This window comes from Ptychodera flava, chromosome 1, assembly GCF_041260155.1.
Source record: "Ptychodera flava strain L36383 chromosome 1, AS_Pfla_20210202, whole genome shotgun sequence".
In the NCBI taxonomy this organism is placed as follows: domain Eukaryota; kingdom Metazoa; phylum Hemichordata; class Enteropneusta; family Ptychoderidae; genus Ptychodera; species Ptychodera flava.
The window spans coordinates 62,261,969-62,276,492 of NC_091928.1; the positions used below are offsets into that span (position 1 = coordinate 62,261,969).

The 14,524-nt window shown below is 38.8% G+C and overlaps 1 pseudogene; it reads left to right on the top strand.

The window, feature by feature from the left end:
• The window catches only part of LOC139142502 (low-density lipoprotein receptor-related protein 6-like), a 180,738-nt pseudogene that overhangs the window by 127,191 nt on the left and 39,023 nt on the right, over nt 1-14,524 (top strand).

The window sequence follows — 14,524 nt, forward strand, 5'->3', positions numbered from 1 at the left end:
AGAGAGACAGAAGTGGCTCGAGATCAGAAGAAACCTCAACGTTGGAGACGTGGTGTTGATCGTCGACAACACAGCGCCGAGGAACTCCTGGTCCATGGGCAGAATCACCGAAGTGATGAAGGACAAGAAGGGACTCGTCAGGTTTGCAGAAGTCAAGACCAGAACGACTACTCTACGACGTCCAGTGGATAAGTTGTGTGTGCTCCTGGAGGCCGACGCCATTGAAGATTCGTCTGAAGGACACAAGAACAGCTAAGAACTTTAATCTTTTTTATTAGTGATATATGAACAGTATATTATTCATGTTTGTTTAGTTAGATTGAATTTTGACCAGTTTAGAATATTGGATTTATAATTGTTCCGAGTCACATCTACACAATTAGGGGACCGGAATGTTACGGTCAAAATCAACATCCTCTTATTTGGCCATAGTTCAAATTCAAAGTCATGAGTCACCATCAACTTCCGTCCTTAAATGTTTATCTTTTGTATTACGCACTGCGCACATGCAGCCATTCCAAGCGTGCTTTTAGACACTTTAAGTTAGACCTTCAGAGAGTGGACATGTCTCTGAAAGTGACCGGCTATAGTTCTCGCCAAGATTGCTTGTAAAGACCATTTTGATGAAACAGCTTTGAACCTGTTGATGCGATAGTCTTATACAACCCTACACAAAATCGGTAAGCAATTCAGTTGATTCTTTTGTGACTTTAAAGCAGACATTCTTGAAGGAACATTGAATAGCCTTATTCCATTGTGAGACTCTAAGAGCACGTGTGCCTAACAAAAGGCCAAGGACCTTATTGAAGTATGCGAACAATGAATGTTATAATGGACACATTCAAGTTGGACTCTGATTACGTTATATACAACCTTTTTGAGACCTTTTACGTAAAGTAGTTTAGTGATTGTATTCTTATGCATCTTTGAGTTAGTGATTGTTTCAAAGCAGCGTATTGTTCATTAAGTCAGGGCTGCTTTTATGCAAATGAGATCTTGTCACGAAAGTAAACGTTCAGTCACCGTTAGAGGGCGTTTACTGAGGTGGGTCACGTGACCACCCCACCTATTATGACCTTTGACCCCTGAGTCATCTTAGAGGGAGTATTACTTCCTGTTAGTTACTTCCTGTTTCTAATTTCCTGTGTCATAGAGTGTATTTACTTCCTGGTCAAAGAGAGTATTTACTTCCTGTGTCATAGTGTGAATGTAGCTTAGTTCTCACTTCCTGTATCCTTTTGTTTTGATTTGTTTTCAGTTAATCGTTCCTAAACGTTCTCAACGTTTGAAGTACAACATTCTACTCAGAGAATTTGTTGTTCTCAGTCTGGAAGACATGCCTATATTCGAATAAACCACGTGAAACTTAGATCGGATATCTGCTTCGTCTTATTTAAGAGGGAACGCATTACGGAATATCAGTTGTAGACGACTATTGCATAGTAGTTGCAGACAAATATTTTGAGTCTTAAGGAATTTGTTTGCGCGCTACATTCACATTCCAGAGATTAAGTATCCATGACGTTATATGTTACCTGTCAAGAAAGTACACAATTTGGTCTTGCATCCAGAGGCACTAACAGTGCACATGCAACGCAATAATTTTCCTTTGTATGACTTTACAAAGCCACCTAATATGACAAGAGTACATTTAGATTATTATTGATGAAGTCGGTATTGGTTGAAATCATCGATTTAACTTTGTCAATCTTTGCCTTCAGGACATTACAGGGAAAAAAAAATTATCAGTGTTCTCACCAGAAAAAAAATTTTTGGGACATTTTGTCCCGCTGACCAAAAAAAAGCGGGACAACGGATGATTTTGTGAGACAATATATAAATATGTTAAAAAAGTCAAACTGCAAATACGAACCTTATTCTATGCATGGAAAAAATAAAGGACTCAACAACTCATTCAACTTAACAACTTTTTTGTAAACATTCGGTGAAAATATCAACTGATATTGAATATCAGTGCCTTTTAATGAAAAGTCTATGGGACTTTCGTTCTTTCCAGTGTGAAAGTCCATTTCGGGGCCCTCTACAATAACAGTAGTTGCTGGAGTGTCCAGTCGTTCAGCTCCCAGTTGATTCCTGTCATGAGTTACTTTTTTTTCGCACACTAAACCCCCTTTCACAACCAGCAGAAGGAATAGGCCAAGTCAGCATTTATTTAGATCAGGAAACATATCCCTATGATGTTTGTAAACAATCATCAACTTTTGACGTGAAATTTTGGTCGCCAGCCAAGGCTACAAATTTTTTCAATTGATTGAAGCATGGAAAAAGACGCCCATGTTCTCACGTATAAGTTCGCCTGGAATAATATACTTATCACATGCGCAAGCCAAGAATTGATAATTGTTTGCATAATAAGAGAACTTTCCTCCAACTATTCCACATTTAAACCTCGGAACTACTTTTGGAATAATATCATCAATCGGCAGTGGGCCAGTTGTCGATCATTTCCAGTCGTAGGTACTAGGTCACGTGGGCGAGGAACGGAGCAAAATGATGCCTGATAACATCACACAACACGTATCTCCCGCGAAGTTTATACATGATTCCAAACATAGCAAAGACCTAAACATTATCTCAGACAAAGTTGCATTATTTTTCGAGAACAAAAATTCACTGAATCTCAACGGCACGAACACTATAACGTCGTTCCCGTCAAGACCCTGGTTGCCATGCGGAACTCACAGTATAATGCTACCAGCTTCGAGTTCGTTGTTTTGGAAAAATGTTCATGTAATTCCTTAGGGATATACAAGCTTTACATTCTTGTGTTTTCGTAGTTCGGATTATCGTTGTCGTAGCCTATGAAAATATTTATCTTGCCCATGACGCCTCCAGCTTCCGCGAATTCCGTGAACATGTACCGGTATGCATGCAAGGCGAACACCACGTCCAGTGCGTCAGATTACCAGTCTCGTGTGGTTCAATACACGACGGCCGCTGTGTGGTATACGTAATGATAATGCATCCACACATCGGCCATCATGTATCGAATCACAAGTGACTGTGGCTTAAGTACGCCCTCTGACGGGTATTGCCTCCAGATTGCCTCGGTTTCAACCAGGAAGTGTAATTACTCGCGTCAATCATTTACGTCCATGGTGAGAAGTATTGGCTGTATGATACGGCCGGCCGCGCCGTACGGCTGGCATCACGAAAGTTTATAATTTCAAAGGCGCGCCACTATTGGCGCGCACGCCCAAGAAATCCACGACAAAACAGAAAAATACGCGAGAATGTCGCGGAATCGCGGCCTGGTGAGAACGCTGAATTATTTGAGGAGTTTCTGTCTTTTAAATAAAAGATATTATATTACAATTAAAACCTGTCATTGATGGGTTGCTCCATAATGATTAAACACAGTTATTGTCCATTAGCAACAAATCTATGGCAAGATTTATATACAGTTCATGAACTTACACAAGGTATGAGACAAAAGACAACCATGACTTTGCTGCCCTGCTCGATGGTCTTGGCAAAGGCATTCACACCTAGAAAGATTTTCCAAATATTGCACACTGAGTCATTAAAATAATCAGCTTACAAAGGTGATATGTCTAGAACTACTGCAGCAAATTTGATGAAACTTGGTACAGATCTTAGCTCTTATAATAGTGTACAAAGATATTTAGCAGTATCATGTTAAGTGATTGTTTGTAATTTGTGTATTTGATGAACTTAAATAGATATTGAGATATGTCAAGAAATGCTGAGCAAATTTTATGAAACTTAGTAAAGATGTTGATCTCTCAGTGTTGTAATAGCATGCAAAGACATGTGGCAGTATCAGTCAATTCATTGCTGATTTGCATATGAATTTTCGTAATTAGGCTGATATGTCAAGAAATACTTCACAAAATTCATGTACATGTCCCTTTTCTCACAAATGTCGGCTTAAAATTGCAATGTGATAAATAGTCTTAGCTATATGGCGCACATCTATTCTGTGGTCTGTCTAATTCACAGTGAGTGGGGTTGTTCATAAATGCTATAATACTAGGCGGTCATTATGTCCAAGTGGCGTTGGCACTATTTTTGTCATTTTTAGTCAAAAATACATAAAAAAGCTCTTTCTTTAAAACTGCTGGACAGACAGCTTTTATATTTGGTGCACAGATATCCAGGGATGACAAGAGTGGATGCATGGAAATTGTTCTGAAATATGCAAATATGTATTTTTAATACAATTTGTCATTATTGGTCAAGAAAACATTTTTTAAGACAATTTTGTCATTTATGGTCAAGAAAACTTGTTCTCAAAAACTACTTGTCTGATAGATTTGTAATTGGTATAAAAGTCCTGAAGGATAAGTCCAAATTTGTATAATTTAGGTAATTTTCTCAATCTATGACCTTAAATGACTTATACAAACCCAGGATATGATGTGAGACAGTGGTTAAGGCTGTGAACATAATTTTGTCATATTTGGTATCAATTTGTAGTGAATTCTATCCTGAGCTGAGGTTAATTTTTTCATTGCAGACCAATTTTTTGCTAGTTTATAAATGTAAGACACACAAGAATTGATAAGAAATTTGGATCCAGGATAATTCCAGATATCATTATCACCCCCACAGTGGAAGGCATTCCACTATCTGTACTTAACTGAAGTGCTGTTTACATTCAAATGACAGCACTAATAGCATTTAAAAAATCCCCAAGATAGTAAATAGCTCACCTACTTTACATATCTTGCTATCTGGCCATTGTAACTCCTTATACCGGTATGTAAACATGGTCAATACCAAGGGGTGGAAAATTTGATATCCAGGGATGGGAGGGGGGTGTGCAGAAGATTAATGACGTAGTATTAATTTTTTTTTTTACCTGATCCTTTGTACATAATTTTTCTCCCACCTTTTTTTTGGTCAAGCCTTCTCTGGCGGATTTTTTTTTGACATTTGCTAATGTGTGTATAGGATCTGCAATTGTCCCATTGCTGTACAAGTTGATATGCATGTTTCTAAAGTTGACCTCCAGTACCTAAGTTGCAGACCTCATTTGCTTTCGTCATTCTTGTTTTTCTGGTTGTACTGTGTAGAAATCATTGTCATAACATCAACATAGAATTTGGCTGCACTGAACAGATAGAAACAACCTTCATCGTTTATCTTTGGTACGAATACTAGTATGTACCAATTCTGATAAAATGTGAGCAACACTGTGTAATTGGCAGTGTTTTTCAGGTTGGAATCCATGTGCAGTGTCCAATGGTGGCTGTGAATACCTGTGTTTTGCTGATCCAGAACCATGGAGGAGGAAAGTAGATCTCACTGTTCATGTCCAACACACTACACTCTGAACAGCGATGGTAAAACTTGTACTGGTATGTCAAATATTTCTCTTGTTGTCTACATTTACTGTTTGTAAGTGCAGTTAACTATTTCATTTTGCTACAAGTTTCTGCGTGAATGAAAATTGCTATCATATTGTAAATATATATGTGTGTTATGCAGACATGTAACAATCAGAACAAGGTTCTTTGTGTCAAGTAGTGCACATTTCAACACAATGCTGCATTGCAATATTAATACTGGTGTCACGTTTCAACATAATCAGGGCTCAAAAAGTCTTGGCGCCCACCGCCCGTGACAAGTGAATTTTGAGTCGGGGCAAGTGAAAACCAATTCTACCGGCCGCCTGGTGGACAAGGGAGGCCCGATCCCTCTAATGTGCACTCATTGTACTACATGTCCTTTTTGATCGGTAAATAGGCTGCAAAAAACAAGAATAAAATAAAAATGACTTGCATTTTTGAAATATGTGGAGAAAATTGTGTAGGTAATATTGTCTGTTCCGTAATAAAAATCAAGTTAAACGTCAAATTTTGACAGGTGAAAACGTGAGTTGATCAATTTGAGCGCACGTTCGACAGTGTTTACTGTGCATCACGCTGTTCATTGAAATTATGCTGATCAGCAGCGTCGTAAGTTTTTCCGTTCTCTTTGATTTGAGGTCGCATTCTCATTTTTCGGCCTGTAGCCAATCAAAACAGTTCTTATGAAAGTACACACGATGTACTATAAAACTTAGTGATGTGCATGCGCAAACGGGGCCGATCGTCTGCAATTGCACGGCGCGCAAAATCGTGAAGTTGTCAAGCCATCTTATTTTAACGTCGACCGAAAAACTACGCTTGAAGCTAGTATAATTTAAAACTACACCTTCTTGTAAGTGTTGACCTGAAGTTTTGAGTCTGTTAGAGCGAATATGTACGCGCGAGTGCCAGTTGAAGTTGACCGTGGTGATGGTTGTAAGCGGCTCGAGCGGTTTACTCTGAGCGTTGACCCGAGCTTGTTGGTAATGAAGCGTGGGTTCAGTGATGACCGTTGTCGGTAAGTCCACGTTTAATTATGGACATTTCAGATGCATTTGCGGTCGATTTTGAGGTCATGGATTATCAAAGTTGCCTTTCGTTTCCGTAACATTTCCAGACAATTGTGATTCAAACAAGTGATTTTGATGTTTACAGAGCGGATCGATCAAGTGTGTGAGACGCCATTACGCTGTGACCTCAATCAGTGCTGCGTGTCAAACGGGGTGTCACTATCGTGTGGGATTCTAGCATTGGTTTGAGTTTGACTCCCGAGAAACTGCATAGTTAAAATTGAAGCTATATAAGTGCCATTTCATCCATATTGAAAACTGTCTTTTAAATATTAGGCCAGCGATTTGCGAATTGAGATCGTAACATTCACATACATGTAAACTATGACTTTGGTGGCGCTTGACACCAGATTTTCAAATTTTCTCTTGGTGAAAATGTTAAGATATTCTATTTATAAATGCAATATTTGTGTAATCGGGACATAAAATCTGCAGATTTGTAACGTATTTTGTAACATGGAAGACTTTACTGACATCATTATATAAATTGCTCCTTGTGGCAACCTTTTCGAGCTTTTCAGACTGATTGTTTTTCTTATGACAAAATTAAAAAAACTTGTTTACGTATTCTCATGGAAAATGATTTGTAACTTTTTTCGAATGAAAATGTATGAAACAGTGTTGTGCATATCAGCCTAATGTCACTGGTTTAGTTTTTCACATCTTTATCAAATACTTTGGGGAATGATGGAAAAAATGCTAGAGGACAGTAACAATTGAAACTAGCTACGCTTGTCTGATTATGCACAAATAAAAATGTGTGCTTCCTGTTATATCAACGAAATATTCATGTAGGTTGGTAAGGTTGGTAAAGATGTTATAATTGTCAGTGAGAATGTGTGAGTGTGATGTAACCTGATCTAATATAATACAGCAAAAATTAAGTAAAGTGAGAATTTTTGAAAGCAGAAAGAAATTGTAGAAATACCATTTTATTTTTACTCAGCCTTCAAATATTTGTGATGGAAGTAAATGCAAAATATTTATAATAAGTTTAAGTGTACAATAAAGTCATTTTTCCTATTTTATTGCAGCTTAGTCGACATGAATCAAACCACTTCCCAACAGTCTTTGTAAAATGAAGAATTTCTTAATTTGCATTATACCAGCATGCAGTTTGATAAAGCTGATCAGAAAGTGGAATGTGTCGAGGAGGGGATATCAACCTCCAAAGCCAGTGATATGTTACTCTTATGGCTGAAACTGTTCACACCAGTTGATGTCGATGGACGTACTTCAAAGCAAATGAAGATAAAAGCAAGCAATGTTCAATGTAAATATGAAAATTTGGTCCAGTCATACAACAAATGTAGGTCACATCGAAGTTCTGAACTTTTACTGCAGTCTATCCGGCAATTCATAAAGAGACCATTCGAATGGTCGCGTCGTCAGAGTGTATACCTATGCAGAATACAGAGAAGACTGTTCAAGAGTTTCCTTTGAATTCAGACATTCAACCACCTAGTTATGCAGAGGCAATGAGTACGCCTACTGTGCTATATCAGCCATTCCTGCAACTGCCAACTTACAATGAACTTTTTGTGGTACAGTGTCCATGGACTTCCCACCAGCTGCACTTCCTGAAACCATGAAAATACCTCTCTCAAACACACCTACTCAACCTTCATCAACAAAGTGGTCCCTTGAGGTAGTATATCAACACATCAAATATTGCGCAGTGGGCTTCCAGTTAACAAATCCCCATCAAAAACGCAACTGAAAGAAGACAAGCAAGCAGCAGAGAAGAGAGCTAGGTTAGCAAAGCAGAAACTTAAGTCTGTGACCAGTGAGAAAGAAAAACTAACAAGTCTTGTTGGAGTGAGGGTAAGAAGTATAATGCGAGAAAAAGAGTTGTTGTTAAAACAGCAAAACAAATAACCCTCAAAGCAATATCAGCAGCAACCAAAGACGCAAAAAGGGAAAAAAGTATACTTCAGCCAAAGTTGGAAGCAAAAACAAAAGAGGCTGATTCCTGGAAAGCGGTAGCAAATGAAATGATTGATGTTGCAAACACAAATGAAATGAAAGCAAAGGAAGCTGCAAAGAGCATGGTTACCCTTGGAACTTTGAAGAAGCAAAATGAAAATCTGAAGAAAAAACTGCAAAGACGAGAGAAGAGCATTCAATTTGATAATTTGAAAGGCAGAATAAAGAGTGTGGAAGAAAAAATGGATGAGCTGGAAGACCGAGAAACTGCAGCAGTTGTCTTCTTTGAGGTAATTGTCGATGAACTAGAGAAAGAACTAGGTAAGAGAGAAGACAAAGAAAGCTCTTGAAACAGAAGATCTCAGCATTGGAAAAACTAGAGACTCAAGACGGTGAATCTACAAACCGGAAGTGCGTCTGACATACTACCATCTACTAACATTAGGAGTTTCATCAAATATAATTGAACCTGTTGTGAGATCTGTCGAAAAATCTTACTAGCATTAATACAGAAGAACTTGCTTTGCCAAAAAGAACCACTGCCCAGAGGATGAAAATTGAAGCAGGACACTTGGCAACAATAAAAAGACTAATCAACTGCTCAAAGACAGCTGATAAACACATTGCATACCAAAGTGACCACAAAACTAAGGCCAACTACACTGGTTGTCACATAAAGTCATCCTCAGTCCAAGTGCTAGTGAAACAAAGAACAGGGTATTTTCACTTTCAATGACTCCTGTTTGTAATGAAACAGCTGAAGAGACAGTAGCGAACTTGGCAAAGCATTTGTCGGACTTGCATGCCGTGGCCCAGGATGTAGGAGTTGATGCAGAGTTTGTGCACTTTGGCCAGATCAAATCACATATGAAAGATCGTGCAAATGTTGAAACCAAAGTAACAAGACTATTGACAGAGAGGAAGAAGAAAGACTTAGAAGACTTTGACCCAAATTGGGTAAATTGTCAGCTGCAGAGAAAGGAAAACGAAGTAAGATCTTTGCTTTTACGTGTGCTGCTCATAAGTGTCAAAACGTTGCTTCAGCCATGAGCAAATCGGCAGTGAACTTTCTCAATTACACACAACAAGCAAACAGAAGAGGTATGGTTGGTGCACAGGCCCATATATATGCCACAGACAAGCTACTGTGTACAGAGAGTAGGAAGGAGTACGCCCAGGGAAAAGAATTTAGGGGTTTTTCTTTAGACTATGATGAGCTCAGTGAAGATGGACAAAAACTGTTCCAACCAATAGTTGGCAATAGATTCCTTGCATTCTTTCATAATGCAATACCATCATGTTATATTGGAAAAGACATGATACAGCTGTATCTGACAGATAAACGAGAGCAGAAGGGTACCTTAAATAGACTTGAAACAGCTGTTCACGATGGATACTTCGATGAAAATGTAATGGCAGAAGAGCGAGCCTATGGTTATTTTTACTATGAGGTATGTTTACCCCTCATGAATATGGCCCTTAAAGAGGCACTGCCATTTGGTAAAATTTTTAAAACACATTTTTTAATGCCAACGGTTGATATTTGACATGGCGACTGCGCGCGGATCACGAGATATCGATAAAAACGTGTCATGTCCCGAGCGTATTTTTCACATCCGGAAGTTTTACGATCGTTTCTGATTATGACGCGAAATCCACCGAAGGTTTGTTGTTGTGCTGATTGACGATATTCTAGGGAGTCCATAATAAGTTCGAACGACGCAATTTTACCTCCCACTGCGAAGACTTTATATACAGCATTATGCCTTTACCACAGGTCAGTTTTTGAAAACTTCTTCTTAGCTTTGTCGTTGTCATTATTCTAAATCAGTTGTATTATATTTTTAACCAATACCACATAAACATAAGTTTTTACGTGTTAAATATTAGCCGCCTCCGATGACTACATTTTGTCGTCTGCCACACAGTACGTGTGGTTCGCCGCGCGCGTGGTATGCGTCTATGCATACCACGCGGTGGCCGCTATGTATCAACCGCACATAACTGGGCTAGTCACCTATGCGAATTCTGGTGGAATCAGCAAAAATTGTTTTTCGTTTTATCACCAAGTCAGTAAGACTCAGCTTTCTCCCACGGGGCATGACCGATCACCGAGGCAAGTGGTACTGTGGCGTACAGCAGTGTCAGTGTAGACTCGTACTCCATAGCTTAGTTGACAATGGCCCCAGTGCCGAACGTTCGATGTTCGGAAGCTGAATTTAGGTGGGCCACCGGAATTCAAACTTTTACTTTTTTGAAGACATGTTTTTATCGATATCTCGCTATCCGCGCGCAGTCGCCATGTCAAATATCGACCGTTGGCACTAAAAAAATGTGTTTTAAAAATGTTACCAAATGGGAGTGCCACTTTAAGGTGAACAACCCACTTGAAATGAATTCATACTACCAACACATGTTTGATAAGCTAATGGTGTGGGGTGAAAATTCATCGATGCTACTTGATGGATCAGACAGTATATGACCTACTGTAGAAAGGAGTGAAAAACTCACAAAATACATGGAGGCTGTAAAGCAGCCAGTTGGCACAGACCACTGTGTTGTTGAGCTTTTGCAAGTGATGTGTAAAGCTGGAGCAGCAAAACTAAAGGACCACGCAAAAGAACATCTAACAGGTGGAGAATATTCAGAGCCTACACCAGAACATGTGACAGCAGCTAACCTAGTTGGAGATGCCACGAATTTGCGTATAGAGCAAGATTTCGGCATGCTTGCACAGCAACAGCACATTGCTCCAGCATCAAACCCATTAACTTTACAGTCTATGGTGCGTGCCAAACAAGATCATCCAGCGCTATGGCTTCACCACCATTCAAAGGAAGAACAGAAGAAGCTTTGTGCAGTGGCACAAAAGGGTGCTTCAAATTACGAAGGGAATGGGGCACAAAAGAGTCACAGTTGAGAAGGCTGTATAAACAGGAAAGACCGCGAAGAGAGAACGTAAGAGAAAGCAGGCTGAAGGAGCACAGAGGAAAGCAGAGAGGAAGAGACAAATAATGCAAAAAGTGAAAGATGGAGAATTTGTTACTAGCACAAGGAAAGTTACCAAGATGACATCAGCTGCTGTCTCTAACCAGCTGTGGATGCAGTTCACAAAAAGAGTGGACGCAGCAAACTCAATTCAGCGGGAAAGAAAAGTCTACTGAAAGACTTGATCCAGACTAATCCAAATGCTCTTCATGATATAGAGAGCTCACTGCCGTTGAGCTTGTATGCATCCAGTGAGAGACGTTGTCAGTCTGATAGTGAGTCAAGTTCTTCATCAAATGAAGACTTGCCATTAAGTGTCATTGCCCAGCACGGTAAGAATGGTGAAGCGTCCAGCGATTCATTTGATGAAAACCGACCTTTATATGTATATACAGTGCATACAGTGCAATGTAACCAGGACAATGAATCCAACCAGTCATCTGATGAGAACTTACCATTGAGTGTGTATGCACAGTGCAATAACTATAATAATGACAATGAATCCAGTGGGCCATCTGAAGAGGACCTCCAAACAACTTGGTGACTGATTTGATTTGATGAGGTGACTAAATCTAAGCAGGGCAAAATCTCTTGCCCTTTGACATTACTTGGCACTGCTTGTTATAGCTGGTGTGAAATAATGTATTAATGTTTCAAAAGTAAAGTAGCTGTAACTTTGAATGAATTTCTTATTAGTCGCCTCCAGCGGCTTACTGACTACGCATGCGCATATTTATAATATACTATCCCACTAACCGGAAGTGTACCCTTCTTCATGGGCGCCGCCATGTTTTTTTTTTGAGTACTTGTAAATAAACGAATACGAAACAAATTACTATTGCATAACATGCCATTTATAAAATATACCTCTATTAGCCAGTAAATGTTATTATGCACCTTGTCGCTGATACAAAATATCGTTAAAAATAATATAGATAAAGGGAGAAAACTGTCGTGCATATGAACGGGGGCAAACGCAAAGAATGCTGGGATTGAAGTTTAGAAAAGCGCCCCCTGTGTTAATAATGAGATTCAAAAATTGCCAGTTTTTAGACGGAACGCTATAGTTTTCAGCTTGCAAGTGGAAGGTGGGCAGTGCGGTTACCAGACAGGTTGATTAGGCATTATATTTGTGATGATTTTTCATATTATTATCATAAAAAATAGTTATGAATATTAATAAATTATTAATATGAATGTTACAGAATATTAAAACTTTTTTACACACAATGTCGTCTACTTTGTGTAAATGCCGTCTGGAAACTCCATTGTTTTGATAATTATGATTATTAATAAATTATGATTATGATTAATAAAGTCATATTTTACACATTGTAATGTGCTTATGTGAACAACCCTCTGGAAACCCTCATATAGTTTCACAATCTATGCCAAAATATACAAGTGACACCATTGCCCAGGTTCAGTCTACGGCGAGAGTTACCATTGCCCAGGTTCAGTCTACAGCGAGAGTTACTATACACTGTATTCAATGGAATACATGGGGTCACACTTCAACACAATCCTGCACAGAAATACCGTACATCATAAGAAGTCACATTTCAGCACAATACTGCAATGGTATACAGTAAAAATTGGCCAACTAGCTGGAAATACAATACTCGTTAAAATAAAGACTACAAAGTTAAAACAAATACAGTAAAATACTAACCAACCAGTGGGAAATGAAATACTTGCAAAGCAGAGACTAAAATGCGCAGATGTTTCTGGTGCAACCCTTCGTCAGTACTAAAAGGAGGCATCATGGGCCAGTGGCTAGAGCAGTGGACTCACGATCAAAGGATGGCGAGTTCGAGCCCCGGCATGGCTGTGGTGTTGTGTCCTTGGGCAAGGCACTTCATTCCTCATTGCTTCTCCCCACCCAGGAGTGATGGGTACCTGGTAGGACAGTGGTTGTAATGTGTGTGTTTAGCTCTGCTGCGCTTATTGGCTGCACATGTGAGCTGTTGTTTGCTCCCAGGGAGTTGAGTGGTATCATATTAGGTCCAGTGACCAGGGGTATTAATAATTGTAAAAAGCGCCTTGATCACATGTACTTGTGGATATGTGCGCTATATAAGAACCCAATATTATTATTATTATTATTATTATTAAAACTCGCTAGAGAAACGTGAAGACACAAGAAAGAAAAACAGCCAATCAAACAAGGGAACGATCAAAAGCGTTAAAATATGCATTCATACCGGCTGGTGCCAGAGTACCTAGTTTGAAAATAGTGGCCTGTTCGAGTTTATGGCGGGTAGAGTCGGTGGTTGAAATTATAGCCGACAATGCCATGTCAGACCGACCGCTGGGGCAACTTCTTAGCTCTCATTTGGTACACCAAAGAGAGCTTATAAGGTGAATCATTTCATTTGCATCTCATTTACATGGCGTCTGTGTGTATGTATGTATGTATGTCTGTTAGTCCGTCCAGATCAAAAACTCCTAAACCGCAGCAGCTACCAGCTTAGTATTTGGTGTACAGGTGCACCTAGGGGTGGAGATGTGAATTTGTTCAAATGAACATGTCAGTGTCAAAAATATGCAAATGAGGTAAAAAAAGGAAAAATGCTGCAAACTGCTAAAACTCAGTAACCGTTGGTCAGATTTGGTTGAAACTTGATATGTAGGTTCCTTTAGTTATTCTAAATTAGGTGTGAACAACTGAGGATGATATTTGCGTGTTTGTATTTTTGGGTAATTTTTTTCAGATTTTAGTAGAAAAACCTTTTTTACTGAAACAGCTTGTCCAATTGCTTTGAAAGTTGGTATCCATGTTCCTCGGGATGACCTCAGTCAAGTTTGTAAAAATTGTAGTGAATTTTTAGTATTTGTAATTTTGGGGCAATTTTCCCCATTTTTGGTCAAAAATTTTTTCTTCCAAAAACTACTCATCTGATGCCTTTGATATTTGGTCTGCAGGTTCATAAGGTTGATCAAAATGTGATGTATTCAAATTCTTATGAAATTTGCAATTTTGTATTTTTTGGGCAAATTTGTCATTTTTGGTCAAAAAATGTATTTCTCAAAAACTGCTCATTTGATATCGTTGATGTTTGGTATACAGGTTCCTAGGGTTTATCTTAATATGAAATATTGAAATCAGGATGAAATCTGCAATTTTGTATTTTTGGGGTAATTTTTGCTATTTTGGTCAAAAAATTTGTTTCACAAAATCTTTTTTAATAGCATTGATATTCA